Below are 15977 nucleotides of genomic sequence, written 5' to 3'. Positions count from 1 at the left end.
GTTAAAAAAAAATTTAACCCCTCTAGCGCTGGTTTACTATGCATTCTGTATTCAGAATGCTATTATTTTCCGTTATAACCATGTTATAAGGGAAAATAATAATGATCGGGTCTCCATCCCGATCGTCTCCTAGCAACCATGCGTGCAAATCGCACGGCATCCGTACTTGCTTGCGGATGCCATCCGATTTTCACACACCCCATTCACTTCTATGGGGCTTGCGTCACGTCAAAATCGGAAAATATAGAGCATGCTGCGATTTCCACTGAACGCACAAGTGATGCGTTAAAAACATCGCTCCTGTGCACAGCCCCATAGAAATGAATGGGTCAGGATTTAGTGCGGGTGCCATACGTTCGCCGCACGGATCGCACCCGCACGGAAAACTCGCCCGTGTGAAAGGGGCCTTATAGTTCTATTAGCTCTCGCAAATAAGTCGATCTATAACTCATTCTGACTGACCCTGACCTGTGAAGAAAGTCCGGTGTCAGAGATAGTATTTTGCCTTACATTATTCTGATACTTGACTATGATATCTGACAATGTCCTAAAATGAACCCTGTACATTTGGATCTGCTAGTTTTTAATGGTCCAACTGTAAATCAACACTACAAACCAATATTTCTAAGAAAACTTTTTTATTGACAATAAAATACAGCATAAACAATGTTCCGTAATTGTAGTGGACATACCAAACATTTTTAAGCCATATAGAACCACTGCGTTTGTCATTAAATTTTTTGTGTACAGTATATTACTACCTCAAAAAAAAAGTTGCGCAACCATGTTTTGAATTTAATAAAATTTCATTTTTTTATTATTACATGATTACAAAAAATCGTATGATGCAACAAATCACATTGGAATAAAAAGTGTGCACCAGTAGTGAAAAACTCTATTAATTCAAATACATTAATAGTTCATATTTAGACAAAATATAACCATATCAATAACCAAATCATAAGTGCAAATTACTACATGTTGGGTCTCAAAGAAATAAAAAGAAAAAACTAAGTGCAAATAATAAATACTGTATTTACATATGTATATATATTTATATCCTCATAACCTACATTTAACCCCTTAAGGACCCGGCTCATTTTCACCTTAAGGACCAGGCCATTTTTTGCAAATCTGACCAGTGTCACTTTATGTGGTGATAACTTTAAAACGCTTTAACTTATCCAGGCCAACAATATTGTTTTTTCGGCACATATTGTACTTCATGACACTGGTAAAATGAAGTAAAAAAAAAATAATATATATTTATAAAAAAAAAATACCAAAAATTTGTAAAAAATTGCAAATTTCAAAGTTTCAATTTCTCTACTTCTATAATACATAGTAATACCGCCAAACATATTTATTACTTTACATTCCCCATATGTCTACTTCATGTTTGCATCATTTTGGGAATGATATTTTATATTTTGGGGATGTTACAAGGCTTAGAAGTTTGGAAGCAAATCTTGAAATTGTTCAGAACTTTTCAAAAACCCAATTTTTAGGGACCAGTTCAGGTCTGAAGTCACTTTGTGAGACTTATATAATAGAAACCACCCAAAAAGACACCATTCTAGAAACTACACCCCTCAAGGTATTCAAAACTGATTTTACAAACTTTGTTAACCCTTTAGGTGTTCCACAAGAATTTATGGAAAATACAGATACAATTTCAAAATTTCACTTTTTGGGCATATCTTCCATTTTAATAAAAATTTTTTCCAGTTACAAAGCAAGGGTTAACAGCCAAACAAGACCTAATATTTATGGCTCTGATTCTGTAGTTTACAGAAACGCCCCATATGTGGTCGTAAACCACTGTACGGGCACACGGTAGGACACAGAAGGAAAGGAATGCCATACGGTTTTGGAAAGGCAGATTTTGCTAGACAGTTTGTTTTTTGGCACCATGTCCCATTTGAAGCCCCCCTGATGCACCCCTAGAGTAGAAACTCCATAAAAGTGACTCCATCTAAGAAACTACACCCCTCAAGGTATTCAAAACTGATTTTTACAAACGTTGTTAACCCTTTAGGTGTTCCACAAGAGTTATTGGCAAATAGAGATGACATTTCAGAATTAAAATTTTTGGGCAAATTTTCCATTTTACTATTTTTTTTTCCAGTTACAAAGCAAGGGTTAACAGCCAAACAAAACTCATTATTTATGGCCCTGATTCTGTAGTTTACAGAAACACCCCATATGTGGTCGTAAACCGCTTGTCAGGCACACGGCAGGGCGCAGAAGGAAAGGAATGCCATACGGTTTTTGGAAGGCAGATTTTGCTGGACTGTTTTTTTTGACAATATGTCCCATTTGAAGCCCCCCTAGAGTAAAAACTCCAAAAAAGAGACCCCATTTTAGAAACTACGGGATAGGGTGGGAGTTTTGTTGGTACTAGTTTAGGGTACATATGATTTTTTTGTTTCTCTATATTACACTTTTGGTGAGGCAAGGTAAAAAGAAATAGCTTTTTTGGCACCGTTTTTTTTTTGGCTATTTACAACATTCATCTGACAGGTTAGATCATGTGGTATTTTTATAGAGCAGGTTGTCATGGACGCGGCGATACCTAATATGTATAATTTTTTTATTTATGTAAGTTTTACACAATGATTTCATTTTTGAAACAAAAAAAATATGTTTTAGTGTCTCCATAGTCTGAGAGCCATAGTTTTTCAGTTTTTGGGCGAATATCTAAAGTAGGGTCTCATTTTTTGTGGGATGAGATGACGGTTTTATTGGCACTATTTTGGGGTGCATATGCCCTTTTGATCGCTTGCTATTACAGTTTTTGTGACATAAGATGACAAAAAATTGATTTTTTTACACTTTTTATTCAAAAAAAATTACGGTGTTCAACTGAGGGGTTAGGTAATGTGATATTTTTATAGAGCGATCGATACGGACGCGGCGATACCTAATATGTATACTTTTTTTTATTTATGTATGTTTTACACAATGATTTCATTTTTGAAACAAAAAAATAATAATCATGTTTTAGTGTTTCCATAGTCTAAGAGCCATAGTTTTCAGTTTTTGGGCGATTATCTTGGGTAGGGTATGATTTTTGCGGGATGAGATGACGGTTTGATTGGCGCTATTTTGGGGTGCATATGACATTTTGATCGCTTGCTATCACACTTTTTGTGATGTAAGGTGACAAAAAATTGTTTATTTAGCACAGTTTTAAATTTTTATGGTGTTCATCTGAGGGGTTAGCTCATGTGATATTATTATAGAGCTGGTCGATACGGACACGGCGATACCTAATATATATACTTTTTTTTTATTTATGTAAGTTTTACACAATAATATCATTTTTGAAACAAAAAAATAAATCATGTTATAGTGTCTAGTTTTTTTTTTTTTTGGGCCATTGTCTCATGTAGGGGCTAATTTTTTGCGGGATGAGGTGACAGTTGGATTGGTACTATTTCGGCGTACATGCGACTCTTTTGATCACTTTTATCACCTTTTTTTGGGAAGTAAGGTGGGCAAAATTTCAATTTCCTGATATCTTTATGGAGTTCACCGTGCGGGGAAACTAAACAGGACCGTTTTATAGATCAGGTCGTTACGGACGCGGCGATACCCAATATGTGTAGTGTATTTTATTTTTTAAATTTTTATTCAGTGATAAATGTGATTTTATTATCTTTACTTTTTTTCACTTTATTTTTTTTTTTTACATTTTTGGGACCCAGACCCACTTGGTTCTTGAAGATCCAGTGGGTCTGATGTCTGTATAATACAGTACAGTACAATATATATTCTACTGTACTGTATTTTACTTACACTGAACAGATCTATGCTTTTAGCACAGATCTGTTCAGCACCATGGACAGCAGGACGCCTGAGAAGGCGTCCTGTTGCCATGGGGACCTTCCCCGTCACAACTAAGCAGACGGGGAAGGAGGGAAGCTCCCTCCCTCTGTCCCCCCATCCATCTGGGGGCTGCAAAGGCACAGCAGCCCCCAGATGGCAGAGGGGTGGAGCTCCCTGACAACCCTTTCCATACCGCGGTCCGTACGGATATGTTTAATGCCAGGACGAGTATACTCGTCCTGGTGCGCTAAGTACCCTCGCTCCAGGACGAGTATACTCGTCCAAGGTCCTGAACGTGTTAAAGGGAATCTGTCACCTGCTTTTAACATTTTAAGCTGGCACCATCGCTATGTTCACTAAAGTACATTATTTCCAGAAGTCATCTTTTTACTTTATTTCGTTTTGTCCTTTTGATATAAAAGCGTTTTTTATGATATGCTAATGAGGCTCCAAGGTGCCCAGAGGGGCGTTTTTCCCCCTCTCCGGTGCCCAGTGACGCCCCCCTGCAGTGCCTAAGAACGCCTCCTGATCCTCAAATAACCTCCCACAGCCCGACAAACTGTTCCGCCCCCTCCCCACGTCATAGTCTATCTTCTAGAAATGCCCCGTCCTTCTTCCTGTCGGCTAGAAGACTTGCGCACGCGCAGTACCGCCTGCGCGATCATCAACCTCCTCAGGGCAACAGCGCTCAGGTTACATCACTGGGCTCAGCGCATGCTCAGTGAGACTTTTGAAGCTGTTGCCCTCAGGAGCTTGATGATCGCGCAGGCGGTACTGTGCCTGCGCGAGTTTTCTGTCCGCCGACAGGAAGAAGGACGACTCCACACTCTCAATGGCTGCACACTCTCCCCGGTCAACCAAGTCCGCTGCCTTGGAGTGACCTTTGATTCTGCCCTTTCCTTCCGACCGCACATCCAAGCCCTTTCCACCACCTGCCGCCTCCAACTCAAAAACATCTCCCGCATCCGTGCTTTCCTTAACTTTGAATCTGCGAAAATGCTCGTACATGCCCTCATTATCTCCCGCCTAGACTACTGCAACATCCTCCTCTGTGGCCTTCCATCTAGCACCCTCGCACCCCTCCAATCTATCCTCAACTCTGCTGCCGGACTAATCCACCTCTCACCTTATTACTCCTCTGCCTCTCCCCTCTGCCAATCCCTTCACTGGCTCCCCATTGCCCAACGAATTCACTTCAAAGTACTGACAAACGCATACAAGGCCGTCCATAACCTGTCCCCTCCCTACATCTCTGAGCTACTTTCCCGATACATCCCCACACGCACTCTCCGATCCTCACAAGACCTCCTTCTCTCCTCTTATCACCTGTTCCCACAATTGCCTCCAAGATTTCTCCCATGCATCCCCCATACTCTGGAACTCGCTACTCCAACATATCAGACTCTCACCTACAGTGGAATCCTTCAAAAGAAACCTGAAAACCCACCTCTTCAGACAAGCCTCCAACCAGTGACCCTGCTGCCTCTATACCGCCATGACCTGCTTCACCCGCACCTACTGTGTCCTTCTTCCATACCATGTAGATTGTAAGCCTCGCGGGCAGGGCCCTCTCTCCTTCTGTACCAGTTTGTAACTCATCTTGTTTATGATTAGTGCAATTGTCTGTGTTATATATGTGCACCCCTTATCATATATACAGCGCTATGGAATGAATGGCGCTTAAATAATAAATAATAATGATATAGCGTGGACCATTTGCCTTGTATTTGTCTGGATTTTTAAACCGAATGAAATAAAAAAAGTTTGCTTGTTTTTTGGAGCCGAACATCATTTCGTTTTCTTCCTATGGTTACTTACACATAATCTGCTCCATATCTTCTTACTGGCATGTTGACGCAAATTTATGTCACATGTCGTTAAGGGGATAAAGAGATGCTCAATCCATGTGCATAACGAAATAAAAATTAAGATGACAAGTGCATAACAAGGGTAAAAAAAAAAAATGACAGAATATAAGCATATGATGTTGTGAACGAGGTGACTTGATCCATTCAATCTTCAAGAAAGCAAATGTAAGAAGCCAACTGAAACCTGTTTAAAAATAAAGGGAAAAAAGTGAATATATAAACCTGAAAAATTTACTAGGCAAATATAAAAAAAAAATTACCTTTCATACAATATCCATTCTTTAGCGTTTTCCCTAAGGCTCGATGTTCTCAGGAAACATCACCACCAGGTATCTTTCTGGTAACGCGTGTCAACCCCTATTGTTGTCTGCCTCCGATATGACCAGACCCTGCACCTGCAAAAAAATTAGCCTCAAAAATGAATGTCTTGCTCTTATCCAGGTCATATTTCTATCAAAATGTTCATTTAAATAGTTCAAGTGGCCATCAGTTTATTAAACATTTCCATATTTAAAAAAAAAAAAAAAAATCACACTTCCACAAAATACATGCTTTTAACCGCTTGCCGCACACCTAACGCTGAAAGGCGTCATTGCTGCGGCACTCTCAGGCTACACTAACGCCGATTGGAGTCATCTCGCGTGAGCCGAGGTTTCCTGTGAACGCGCGCTCACAGGAGCGCGTGTTCACAGGATCACCTGCAGCCTGCCGGCCGCGATCATTTGCTGGCAGGCTGTGGCTTTTTGAATCGACCAATGAAATGGTTATGTCAGACGCTATTTTCAAAATAGCGTCTGATATACCTGCTGCCTGGTCCTCTGGTGGCCCCTTTTGCTTGGATCGACCACCAGAGGACACAGGCGGCTCTCTAAGTAGCACCAAATCACCACACTACACATTAGATATTACCCTGTCATTTATTAACCCCATATTTAGCACCTGATCACCCATATTAGACTCCCTGATCGCCCCCTTATCCACCCCCCGGTCACGGATCACCCCCCCTGTAAGGGTCCCTCATCCCTGCCAGGTAGTTAGCGCCCAGCCCACTGCAGTCACTGATTAGTCGCTAATTAGCGTCATTGCTGTCGCTAATCAGCACTAGTACTATATAGTATCTGTAAGTGATCAAGACTGATCGCAATCAGATCTATATCAGTACATTAGGGTCACCTTAGGTTCTACAAAAAACGCAGTGTTCGCCCGATCAGGCCTGATCTTGTGCGCACACTTGCGTTCAGTCCACCCAACCGCAGTGACAGAATTTATTTTTTTCTGATCACTGCAAAAACACCGTAAAATCGCTGCGGCGCTATAAAGATCACTTTTGAGCTTTTTGGGTCTTTATTAGCGATTGCAGCTTTACTTTGCAAGCACTCCTTTCTACTAGGCAGGTTTGCTCTTTTTCCCGGGTAGTCTCAGAGAAATACCCCCTAAATTTAGTGAACCCAAAATGTCAAACAAGGGGTATTCCGCTGAAGAGGCCTACAGGATTCTGGCCGTGATGGATGAAAGCGATGGGGACGCCTCACCCGCTGAATCCAGTGGTTCAGAATATGAACCTGTAGACAGCAGTGGCACTCTAACCGCTAGCGAAGATGATGAGGTTGAGGTCCCTGCTACGGTCAGGCGTACCCGATCCCATGTCAGGGTTCTGCATACCCCGCATGATGAGCCTCATTTGCAGCAGAGTGGTGCTAGCTCTGATCTTGCTTATGGTGCGGCATACACCAGCAGCGCAGCACATCCTGGACCTTCTACCAGCACTGACGTATTCCCTGGTGAAGTGGCGAGCACCAGAAGGGCAGTTCAAGCTGGTACGGTGGCACGTGCATTAACTCCCCTGTCGCAGCCACCATGTTCACAGGCCCGTAGAACCCTTAGTCTCCCAGAGGTGCTGGCAAATCCTAATTGGCCATCCCCTGATTCCGCCGCACCCGTATTGCCCCCTTTCACCGCCCAGTCTGGAGTTCACGTGGAGACGGCTCATTTAGGATCGGCCCTTCAGTTTTTTGAGCTGTTCTTCACCGCGGATCTCTATGACCTAGTTGTGGCAGAAACCAACCGCTACGCCACACAGTTTATTACCGCCAATCCGGAAAGCTTCCATGCCCAGCCTTTCCGGTGGAAACCAGTCACAGTTTCAGAGTTTAAAATTTTGTTGGACCTTCTCCTCAGCAGGGGTCTAACTAAAAAAGTTTATTGCAGTCATATTGGTCTAAAGACCCAATACATTTCATGCCCATGTTCTCTGCTGCAATGTCCAGGGCGCGTTTTGAGGCCATCATGTGCTTTATGCATTTTACGGACAATAGCACCTGTCATCCAAGAGGCCACCCTGCTTATGACCGGCTCCACAAAATTCGGCCCCTCATAGACCATTTGTCATCCAGATTTGCAGATGCGTATACCCCCAATCAAAACATCTGCATAGACGAGTCCCTAGTACATTTTACCGGGCGCCTTGGCATCGAACAGTACATCCCCAGCAAGCGCGCCCGGTCAACTGTGCTTCTTGCAGACTCCAGACTAACTCTATAGGCCCCCTGCAGAGTATTACATACACCCACCAAGCAAAAAGCTCACCTGCTTCTGCCCTTGTCCTCACCAGATCAAACCACTCAAAAGCCCGGGAAATCAACTGTGCTTCTTGCAGATTCCAGACTGGCTCCGCCTACTCGAGTCTGGTCACATGGGCATGACATCATCAGAGGTCCTTTAGCTGCCTAGGAAATAGCATCTAACCTAACTAATCTGCAGATTCCCTTACGTCCTAACCAGTGGCACAGATGGGGTATTCTGCCCCTGTGGACTGGTTAGGACAGGTGGAAGTTTAATGAACAAATAAAAAACACTGGCATGTACACGCCCTCCCTGCCCCCAATAAAGAGGGGTGTAGCCCTCATGCAGTTGTGTTTTTTTCTGTCCTGCGGACAGGACGGGACGGGTGGTGCACTCCCCCCCCCCCCTTCTCGGGGGGGAGAGTGTATTATTTTCCCCCGTTTTGTGATATTTTTGTTCCCTTGGGGAACTAAGCCGCTCCTTCTATGCGGCCGGAGGCTCGGGCCTTGGCTAAGTTTCCGCTCCTGCTGAGCCCTATCACGCTTGGGCTTACCTCTTTGCGTGTGGTGTGGCCGGGGCAGGAGCAGGAGCTGCTGGAGCGGCGGTAGCGGCGTCCGCATGTTTTGCTGGGCGCCGCCATCTTGCGGAAGTGACGTCGGGTGACGTCACTTCCGGGTCTGTCTCCGGAGCGCTGCTGCGCTGCCGGGATTGGTCTTTTTGATTATTTAGGGCCGTGGGGGGCCCTTTTGAATGTTTAGGTTCCCTTTCTGGGGCTCATAGTTATGTTTTGGTCATTGTAGACCAGGTTATAAACCTTAAGATTACCCCGCCCCCTTTGTGGGCGGGACTTTCTTTTTTGGCGCCAAACGACCTATTTAAACTTGGTGAAGCTCCAAGTTCAGTCTCCTGGAGCGCAGCTTGCTGTCAACCTTGAGTGTGGTTTGGTGTTTGGTGCTAGAGAGTCTTGCTACCTCTGTGCTGAAAATCGTTATTTCTATAAAAAAGCTTGTTAGGATCTTCTGGGTAAAGATCCTGAAACTTGCGATTAAGCTTTGTTTCCTTGAATTTTGCTAAATTCATGTTTCTTTAATTTTCAGCCATGTCGTCGACCGGTGACGGAGAGCGAGACCCCGGCAGGAAATCCGCGGGCAAGAGGCGTCATCTGCAGTGCCATGACTGCCAGATTGTCCTGGAGGACTCTTACGACTTCTCCCGCTGCCCACCCTGTAGGGCCAAGTCAATCCCCCAGTTGGAGCCATCTGTCCACGACGTGGTTGATTGGGTGAAGGGATACATGGAGTCCAACATGACCCAGGTCAACGCCTCCATCCAGGAATTGAAGAACGCCCTGGTCGCCAAGCGTCATCGTCCCTCCTCCCCCCATCGTGCGATGGAGGTCTCGGGGGGTCAGGAGGCGAGGGAAGGTTCCGCCTCCTCCTCTGACGAGGAGGATGGATTTTCCTATTTTTTCCCGCTGGAGAAGGCCCAGCGGCTACTAAAGTCCGTCCGGTCGGGGGACCAGGACGTTGACCCGGGGGAAGCCTCATCCTCTGCCTCTAGGGGGCCTAGGGCCTTTAAAGCGGATGATTCTCTCCTGTCTCTGATGAAAACAGAGTGGAGAAAGCCAGAAAAGGGTCCAGTGTTGACCAAAAGGTTCAAGGCCGTGTTCCCGGTCAGGGAGGATCAGGTATCCTCCTGGGGGCCTGTCCCGAAGGTGGACATGGCAATTGCAAAATTATCCAGGAGGACCCTGATCCCTTCAGACGACGGGTCAAGTTTGTTGGATCCGATGGACCGGAAGGCGGACTGCGCCCTTAGGCACGCCTATTCCTCGGCCTCCGCCTCCGCCTCAGTCGCGATTGCGTCGTCCGAAGTGGCGAATTTTCTGAAAACAAGGTTCTCCCAAATTGAGTCTGACCTGGACCATGGGGTCTCTAGGGACGACATTCTGGCCTCATGCAAGACGGCCAGCCTTGCCATTGATTATTTGTGCGACGCAGCTCCACAACAACTGAAGCTGGCATCTAAGTCGATGGCCCTTTCAACCGCGGGCAGGCGTCCGCTGTGGTTGAAACCCTGGAAGGCCGATACGACCTCAAAGCACAATCTGTGTGCCATGGCGTACGAACCCGGCAAGCTTTTTGGTGCAGAGCTGGACCAAATAATGGAGGGGCTGTCGGACAAGAAGGGCAAGTCCCTTCCCCAGCAGTCCTTTCGTGGTCGGGGCAGGGGGTATGGTTCCAGAGCGGAACCGCAACCCAGACCCCAGAGGAATTGGGGTTTCCATAGAGGAGGAAAATCCTCTCGGGGTTCTAGACCCCCCAAGAAGTCCTCGGCGCTCTGATTGCGGGCCTCCTCGAGGCTCTTGGTATTTAGCCGGTCTGACTGGAAATCTCGGGCCCCCTTCTCCCCACATTCCCGTAGGCGGTCGCCTACAACATTTTCTACCTTGTTGGCAGGATCATATCCAGGACAGTTGGGTCCTGCGTGTAATTTCTCAGGGCTACCTGGTAGACTTGAGCAGTCGGCCTCTGGACAAATTTGTCCAGACAAGGCTTCTTCCCAGCAACAAGCAGAAGATTCTAGAAAGTTACGTACTAGAATACTTCCAGAAGGGGGCCTTAGAGGAGGTTCCTCTCCAAGAGAGGGGAACAGGTATCTACTCCCCAGTTTTCCTGGTACCCAAGAGTACCGGAGAGTGGAGAATGATTATAGATCTGAGGTTTTTCAACCGTTTCATAAGACAAAAGAAGTTCCGTATGGAAACTATCCAGTCAGTGACCAATCTTCTTATGCCGGGAGATTTCCTGGCAACCTTGGACCTCAAGGATGCTTATCTCCATATTCCCATCCATCCTGGGTCCAGAAGATTCTTAAGGATCGCGGTAAACATCGGGGGGGTCCTAAAGCATTTTCAGTTTGTGGCCCTCCCGTTTGGGATTTCTTCAGCCCCACACACTTTCACCAAAGTGGTGGTCTCTGTGGTGGCCGCACTAAGACTTCAAGGCTTGAGCATAGTAACATACCTGGACGACTGGCTCCTCAGAGCTCCTTCCCAAGCGATCCTGTCCCAACACATCCAACAGGCTGTTACATTCCTACATCTGTTAGGATGGATAATCAATTGGGACAAATCCCAACTCCAACCAGCCACCTCAGTAAGGTTCCTGGGGTTCATGGTGGATTCAGTCAGGATGACGATTCATCTCACTCCCGAAAGAAGGCAAACCGTACAACAGACAGCCCGTTCCCTCTCTGTACCAAAACAGGTAACAATCCGAACGTGGATGAGGATGTTGGGACTAATGTCTTCAACCGCAGAGGCATTATGGCATCTACGTCCGCTCCAGTCGGAAGTATTAGCCAAGTGGAATCACAGTCCGGTAGGACTCAATTCCGTGCTCTCCCTGCCTTACAAAGTCCGATCCTCTCTGAGGTGGTGGTCCCACCTCATGGACGGCAAGTCCCTGATCCAGCCCTCTTGGATCATACTTACTTCAGACGCATCCCTAGTAGGCTGGGGTGCGCATCTTCAGGACAAAACAGTCCAGGGAACTTGGACACCTCAGGAGAGGTTATTGTCATCAAATCTCCTGGAGATCAGAGCAATCAGACTAGCTCTTCTTCATTTTGCTCCCATCATCCGAGGGAAGGCAGTGAAGGTACAGTCAGACAGCATGACCGCTGTGTTTTATATCAACAAGCAGGGAGGCACGAGGTCACAAAGTCTCCTGAGAGAGATAGGGGTGATTTTGGATTGGGCAGAACTGAACCTCACCCACTTATCAGCCGTTCACATTCGCGGAGTTCACAATGTGATTGCGGATTGCCTGAGCCGAGGTCTTCCAACCGGAGAATGGTCACTTCATCCAGAGGTCTTCAAGGAGATAACACTCAGGTGGGGCATGCCAGAGATCGATCTCATGGCAACGAGGTTCAACACCAAGGTGGAGAGGTATTGCTCCCTTTACAGGGAGGACAACCCGGTGGCAATAGATGCACTGTCAATCCCATGGAGGTTCAGGCTGGCCTACATCTTCCCTCCAATTTCCTTGATACCAAGGGTCTTGATGAAAATCAGGCAGGACCAAGCGTCAGTTATCGCCATTATCCCATACTGGCCGAAAAGAGCTTGGTTTACCCAACTCCTACAGATGAGTCGGGGTCAATTTCTGAGGCTTCCCCCAGAGAGAGTACTGGTGTCGGGGGGCACCCAGGTCTCCTCAAATCTTCAAATGTTCAACCTGACAGCCTGGAGGTTGATCAGTCCCTTCCAAGGATAGAAGGGCTATCGGGGTCTGTCTTGAGAACCCTGGAGCACTCCAGATCAGAAGCGACCAACAAGGCCTACTCCAGAATCTGGAAGATTTTTTCGTCCTGGTGTGCTAGGCATCAGCAAACATCCGCTGAAGCTTCCATCCCGATGATCCTACAGTTTCTACAGGACGGTCTGGACAGGGGGCTATCACCCGCTACCCTTAAAGTGCAGATCTCAGCAATCTCTGCTTGTCTCAACAGAGCTGTTTCTCAAGACCCCCTTATCAAGAGATTCCTGAAGGGAGCCTCAAGATTAAAGCCTACAGTAATCAGACCCATCCCGGTTTGGGATTTATCGGTCGTGCTCAGGGGGTTATTATCTCCCCCCTTTGAGCCCCTAGAGGAGGCGGGATTCAGGTTTCTAACCTGGAAGATCACCTTCTTGTTGGCTGTTACCTCTGCAAAGCGAGTTGGGGAACTCCAGGCTTTTTCTGCCTTTGAGCCTTATACAAAGTTCCTGCAGGATCGGGTACTCCTCAAATTTTTACCTACCTTCATCCCAAAGGTTCCCTCCTTTGATAATATTAACCAGGTGATCTCCCTACCAACATTGGCTCCATCCCCCTCCTCTGAGGAAAGAGGGCTCCATACCCTCGACATTGCGAGATGTCTTAGGATTTACCTGGAACGCTCCTTATCCTTTTTTCCGGTACCCATAAGGGGAGGAAAGCCTCTAAGCCCTCCATCAGTCGCTGGATTAAAGAGGCAATTCGGGAGTCCTATATGTCTCAGGGCTCGGAGCCCCCTGAATTTGTAAGGGCCCACTCTACTCGAGCAGTGGCCACTTCTTTTGCAGAGAGAAGCTCGATCCCATTGGATGTGATCTGTAAGTCAGCTTCTTGGAGTTCTCACTCCACTTTTATCTCACACTATAGAGTGGATACTAGAATACATGGTTATTCCTCATTTGGCCGGACAGTGTTATCTTCCGCCAGGCATGAGGACCCTCCCATGGGGGTTTCTACTTGCTAAATCCCCATCTGTGCCACTGGTTAGGACGTAAGGGAATCGTTAATTTCTAACGATAATTTGTTTTCCCTTAGTCCTAACAGTGGCACACAAATTTCCCCCCCTTGTTTATTATTATTATTATTATTATTATTAGTATTTTTTGTCTACTTGTTATTACACAACTGCATGAGGGCTACACCCCTCTTTATTGGGGGCAGGGAGGGCGTGTACATGCCAGTGTTTTTTATTTGTTCATTAAACTTCCACCTGTCCTAACCAGTCCACAGGGGCAGAATACCCCATCTGTGCCACTGTTAGGACTAAGGGAAAACAAATTATCGTTAGAAATTAACGATTTAATATCCTTGTGAGTCGACTTCAGGACCTTTGATGATGTCATGGATTGGTCATGTGATCGGTCACATGAGGGGAGGAGTAAAGCAGTAGAGGTAGCACTAGTGTGTAACACTTCCTTTCATGTGACCAGTGTGACGTCATCGCAGGTCCTGCAGCCCCAGGAGGTGAGATCTGCAGGTCAGTTATTGGTCGGGGAATGTGGGACTTGGTTCTGGGTTTATTACAATGGTTGTGTCTTAACTCCAGACACCTGGTCCTTTTGCAGTATGGGAAATAGCCAGCTCTCTAAACTCCATACAGGGTACGGACCTGGTCCTTAGGCTCCATTCACACGTCCGCAAAATGGGTCTGCATCCTTTCCGCAATTTTGCGGAAAGGGTGTGGACCCATTCATTCTCTATGGGGACGGAATGTGCTGTCCGCATCCACATTTGCGGATCCGCACTTCCGCATCCGTGCTTCCGTTTCCGCAAACAAATAGAACATGTCCTATTCTTGTCCGCAATTGCGGACAAGAACAGGCATATTCTATTATGTCGGCAATGTGCGGTCCGCAAAATGCGGAACGCACATTGCCGCTTTCCGTGTTTTGCGGATCCGTGTCTCCGTGTATCCGCAAAACACATTGCGGACGTGTGAATGATGCCTTATGGGGAATGCCAACTCTATAGCAGCCGTCTATGTCCCATGCCTGGTACTGGCCTCTCAGCCCCCTGGTGGTCAGGTCCGGAACTACGATGGGATTTAGCAGATTCAAAGTGAATTGGCCAAACTCCATACTCCGTAAGGACCTTCTTAACCCTTTGTGGTATGTGATCCATTACAATTAATTTTGCCCAATAAAGTGGAACAGATGAGTGGTAGTGATGTGGCGAACCGCAATAGACATCAATAGGAAGGCGAATTTGAAAACCCACAGGGACTCTTTGTGGCCACAATAGTGATGGAAAAGTTGTTTCAAGGGGACTAACACCTGGACTGTGGCATGCCAGAGGGGGATCCATGGCAAAACCCCATGGAAAATTACGTAGTTGACGTAGAGTGTGGTAAGTTGAAATCGCAATGCGATTTATAGAACTTGAATTAATCGCATTGCGATTTCAACTTAGAGCTTCTGCCGACTTCCGTGCTCATGGAGCGTCCCCCTCACCATGGGAACAGCTCCATGCTAGAATGTACTGTCGGATTTGAGAAAGTTGTAATCGCAATGCGATTAATGCAGGTTATATTAATCGCATTACGAATTCAACTTAGAGCTGCTGGGTTCCTAATGGTTGTATTGCTAGAATAAAATAAAATAAAAAACAGATTTTCTACCACTCATTAGAGATGTTCCGAACTATTCGCCGGCGAATAGTTCGGAACATCTCTAATGAGTGGTAGAAAATCTTTTTTTTTATTTTTAATCCTTATAAGGCCTCCTGCAGAAGACCGGATGCTTTTGCGGTCCATTTTTAAATTATTTTTTTGTTTCAGCCCTGTCTCCGTTTCCGTTCCGTTTTTCCGTTTGGTTTCCGTTTTTTGAGGAACGGAAACAAGGCATATACAGTAATTACACAAATGCTATCGCACTCTGCAACCAGCACTCTGCCCTGCCTTTATGCTGGATGTTGAATAAGGCATTGGTGTACATTTTGGCCAAAGCGTAATAAGCCACTCACCACGTCAAGGTCGCCTTCATGAGTGGTCCCTAACACTAGTTCCTACCTTTTATGGGCCATGACAGCCACACAAAGTCCAGGGAGCGCAGGTACAGCATGCACGCCAGGCACACTCTGCTTTTAACCCCGTCCGGTGCCATTACAGCTTTCATCGGATCCAGGGATGCAAGTACTCACATGCATGCTGAGCCCACTATATACTTCTCCTGGAGCCAAATGGCTACTGGTAGGTGCTGTATAAGCAGACTCAGTTTTATACTGACTTTAAAACCAGCCGCCAGGGCGTACTAACTGGTCAGGTGTGCTTGACTGCTTGGAGATGGCCACGCCTCCAATACATACTACAAAGAAAAAAATGTGATGGGTTTCAGCCCGCACAACCCCTAGCAGGTGCAGATTGCTATGGCGAAATACAGATACAAACGTAAAA

At 46.1% G+C, this 15977-nt stretch overlaps 1 protein-coding gene and 2 long non-coding RNA genes across 3 annotated transcripts in view; 2 read left to right on the top strand and 1 right to left on the bottom strand.

Annotated features, from left to right (window-relative positions):
• The window catches only part of LOC122934762 (gastrula zinc finger protein XlCGF57.1-like), a 956305-nt gene that overhangs the window by 140601 nt on the left and 799727 nt on the right, over positions 1–15977 (top strand). The gene's annotated exons all lie outside the window — the stretch shown is intronic.
• LOC122934830 lies at positions 5421–8474 on the bottom strand. The gene is made up of 3 exons (XR_006388683.1): positions 8286–8474; positions 5960–6094; positions 5421–5883 (listed from the first exon to the last, which is right to left on the bottom strand). It is a non-coding gene; the product is annotated as an uncharacterized LOC122934830 (long non-coding RNA).
• The window catches only part of LOC122934838, a 33930-nt gene continuing 31975 nt past the window's right edge, over positions 14023–15977 (top strand). The window contains exon 1 of the long non-coding RNA XR_006388694.1: positions 14023–14063. This is a non-coding gene — a long non-coding RNA (uncharacterized LOC122934838). The remainder of the gene's footprint in view (positions 14064–15977) is intronic.

The sequence above is a fragment of the Bufo gargarizans genome, chromosome 4, assembly GCF_014858855.1.
Source record: "Bufo gargarizans isolate SCDJY-AF-19 chromosome 4, ASM1485885v1, whole genome shotgun sequence".
Taxonomy (NCBI): domain Eukaryota; kingdom Metazoa; phylum Chordata; class Amphibia; order Anura; family Bufonidae; genus Bufo; species Bufo gargarizans.
This window is presented reverse-complemented; position numbering and strand designations above follow the sequence as displayed.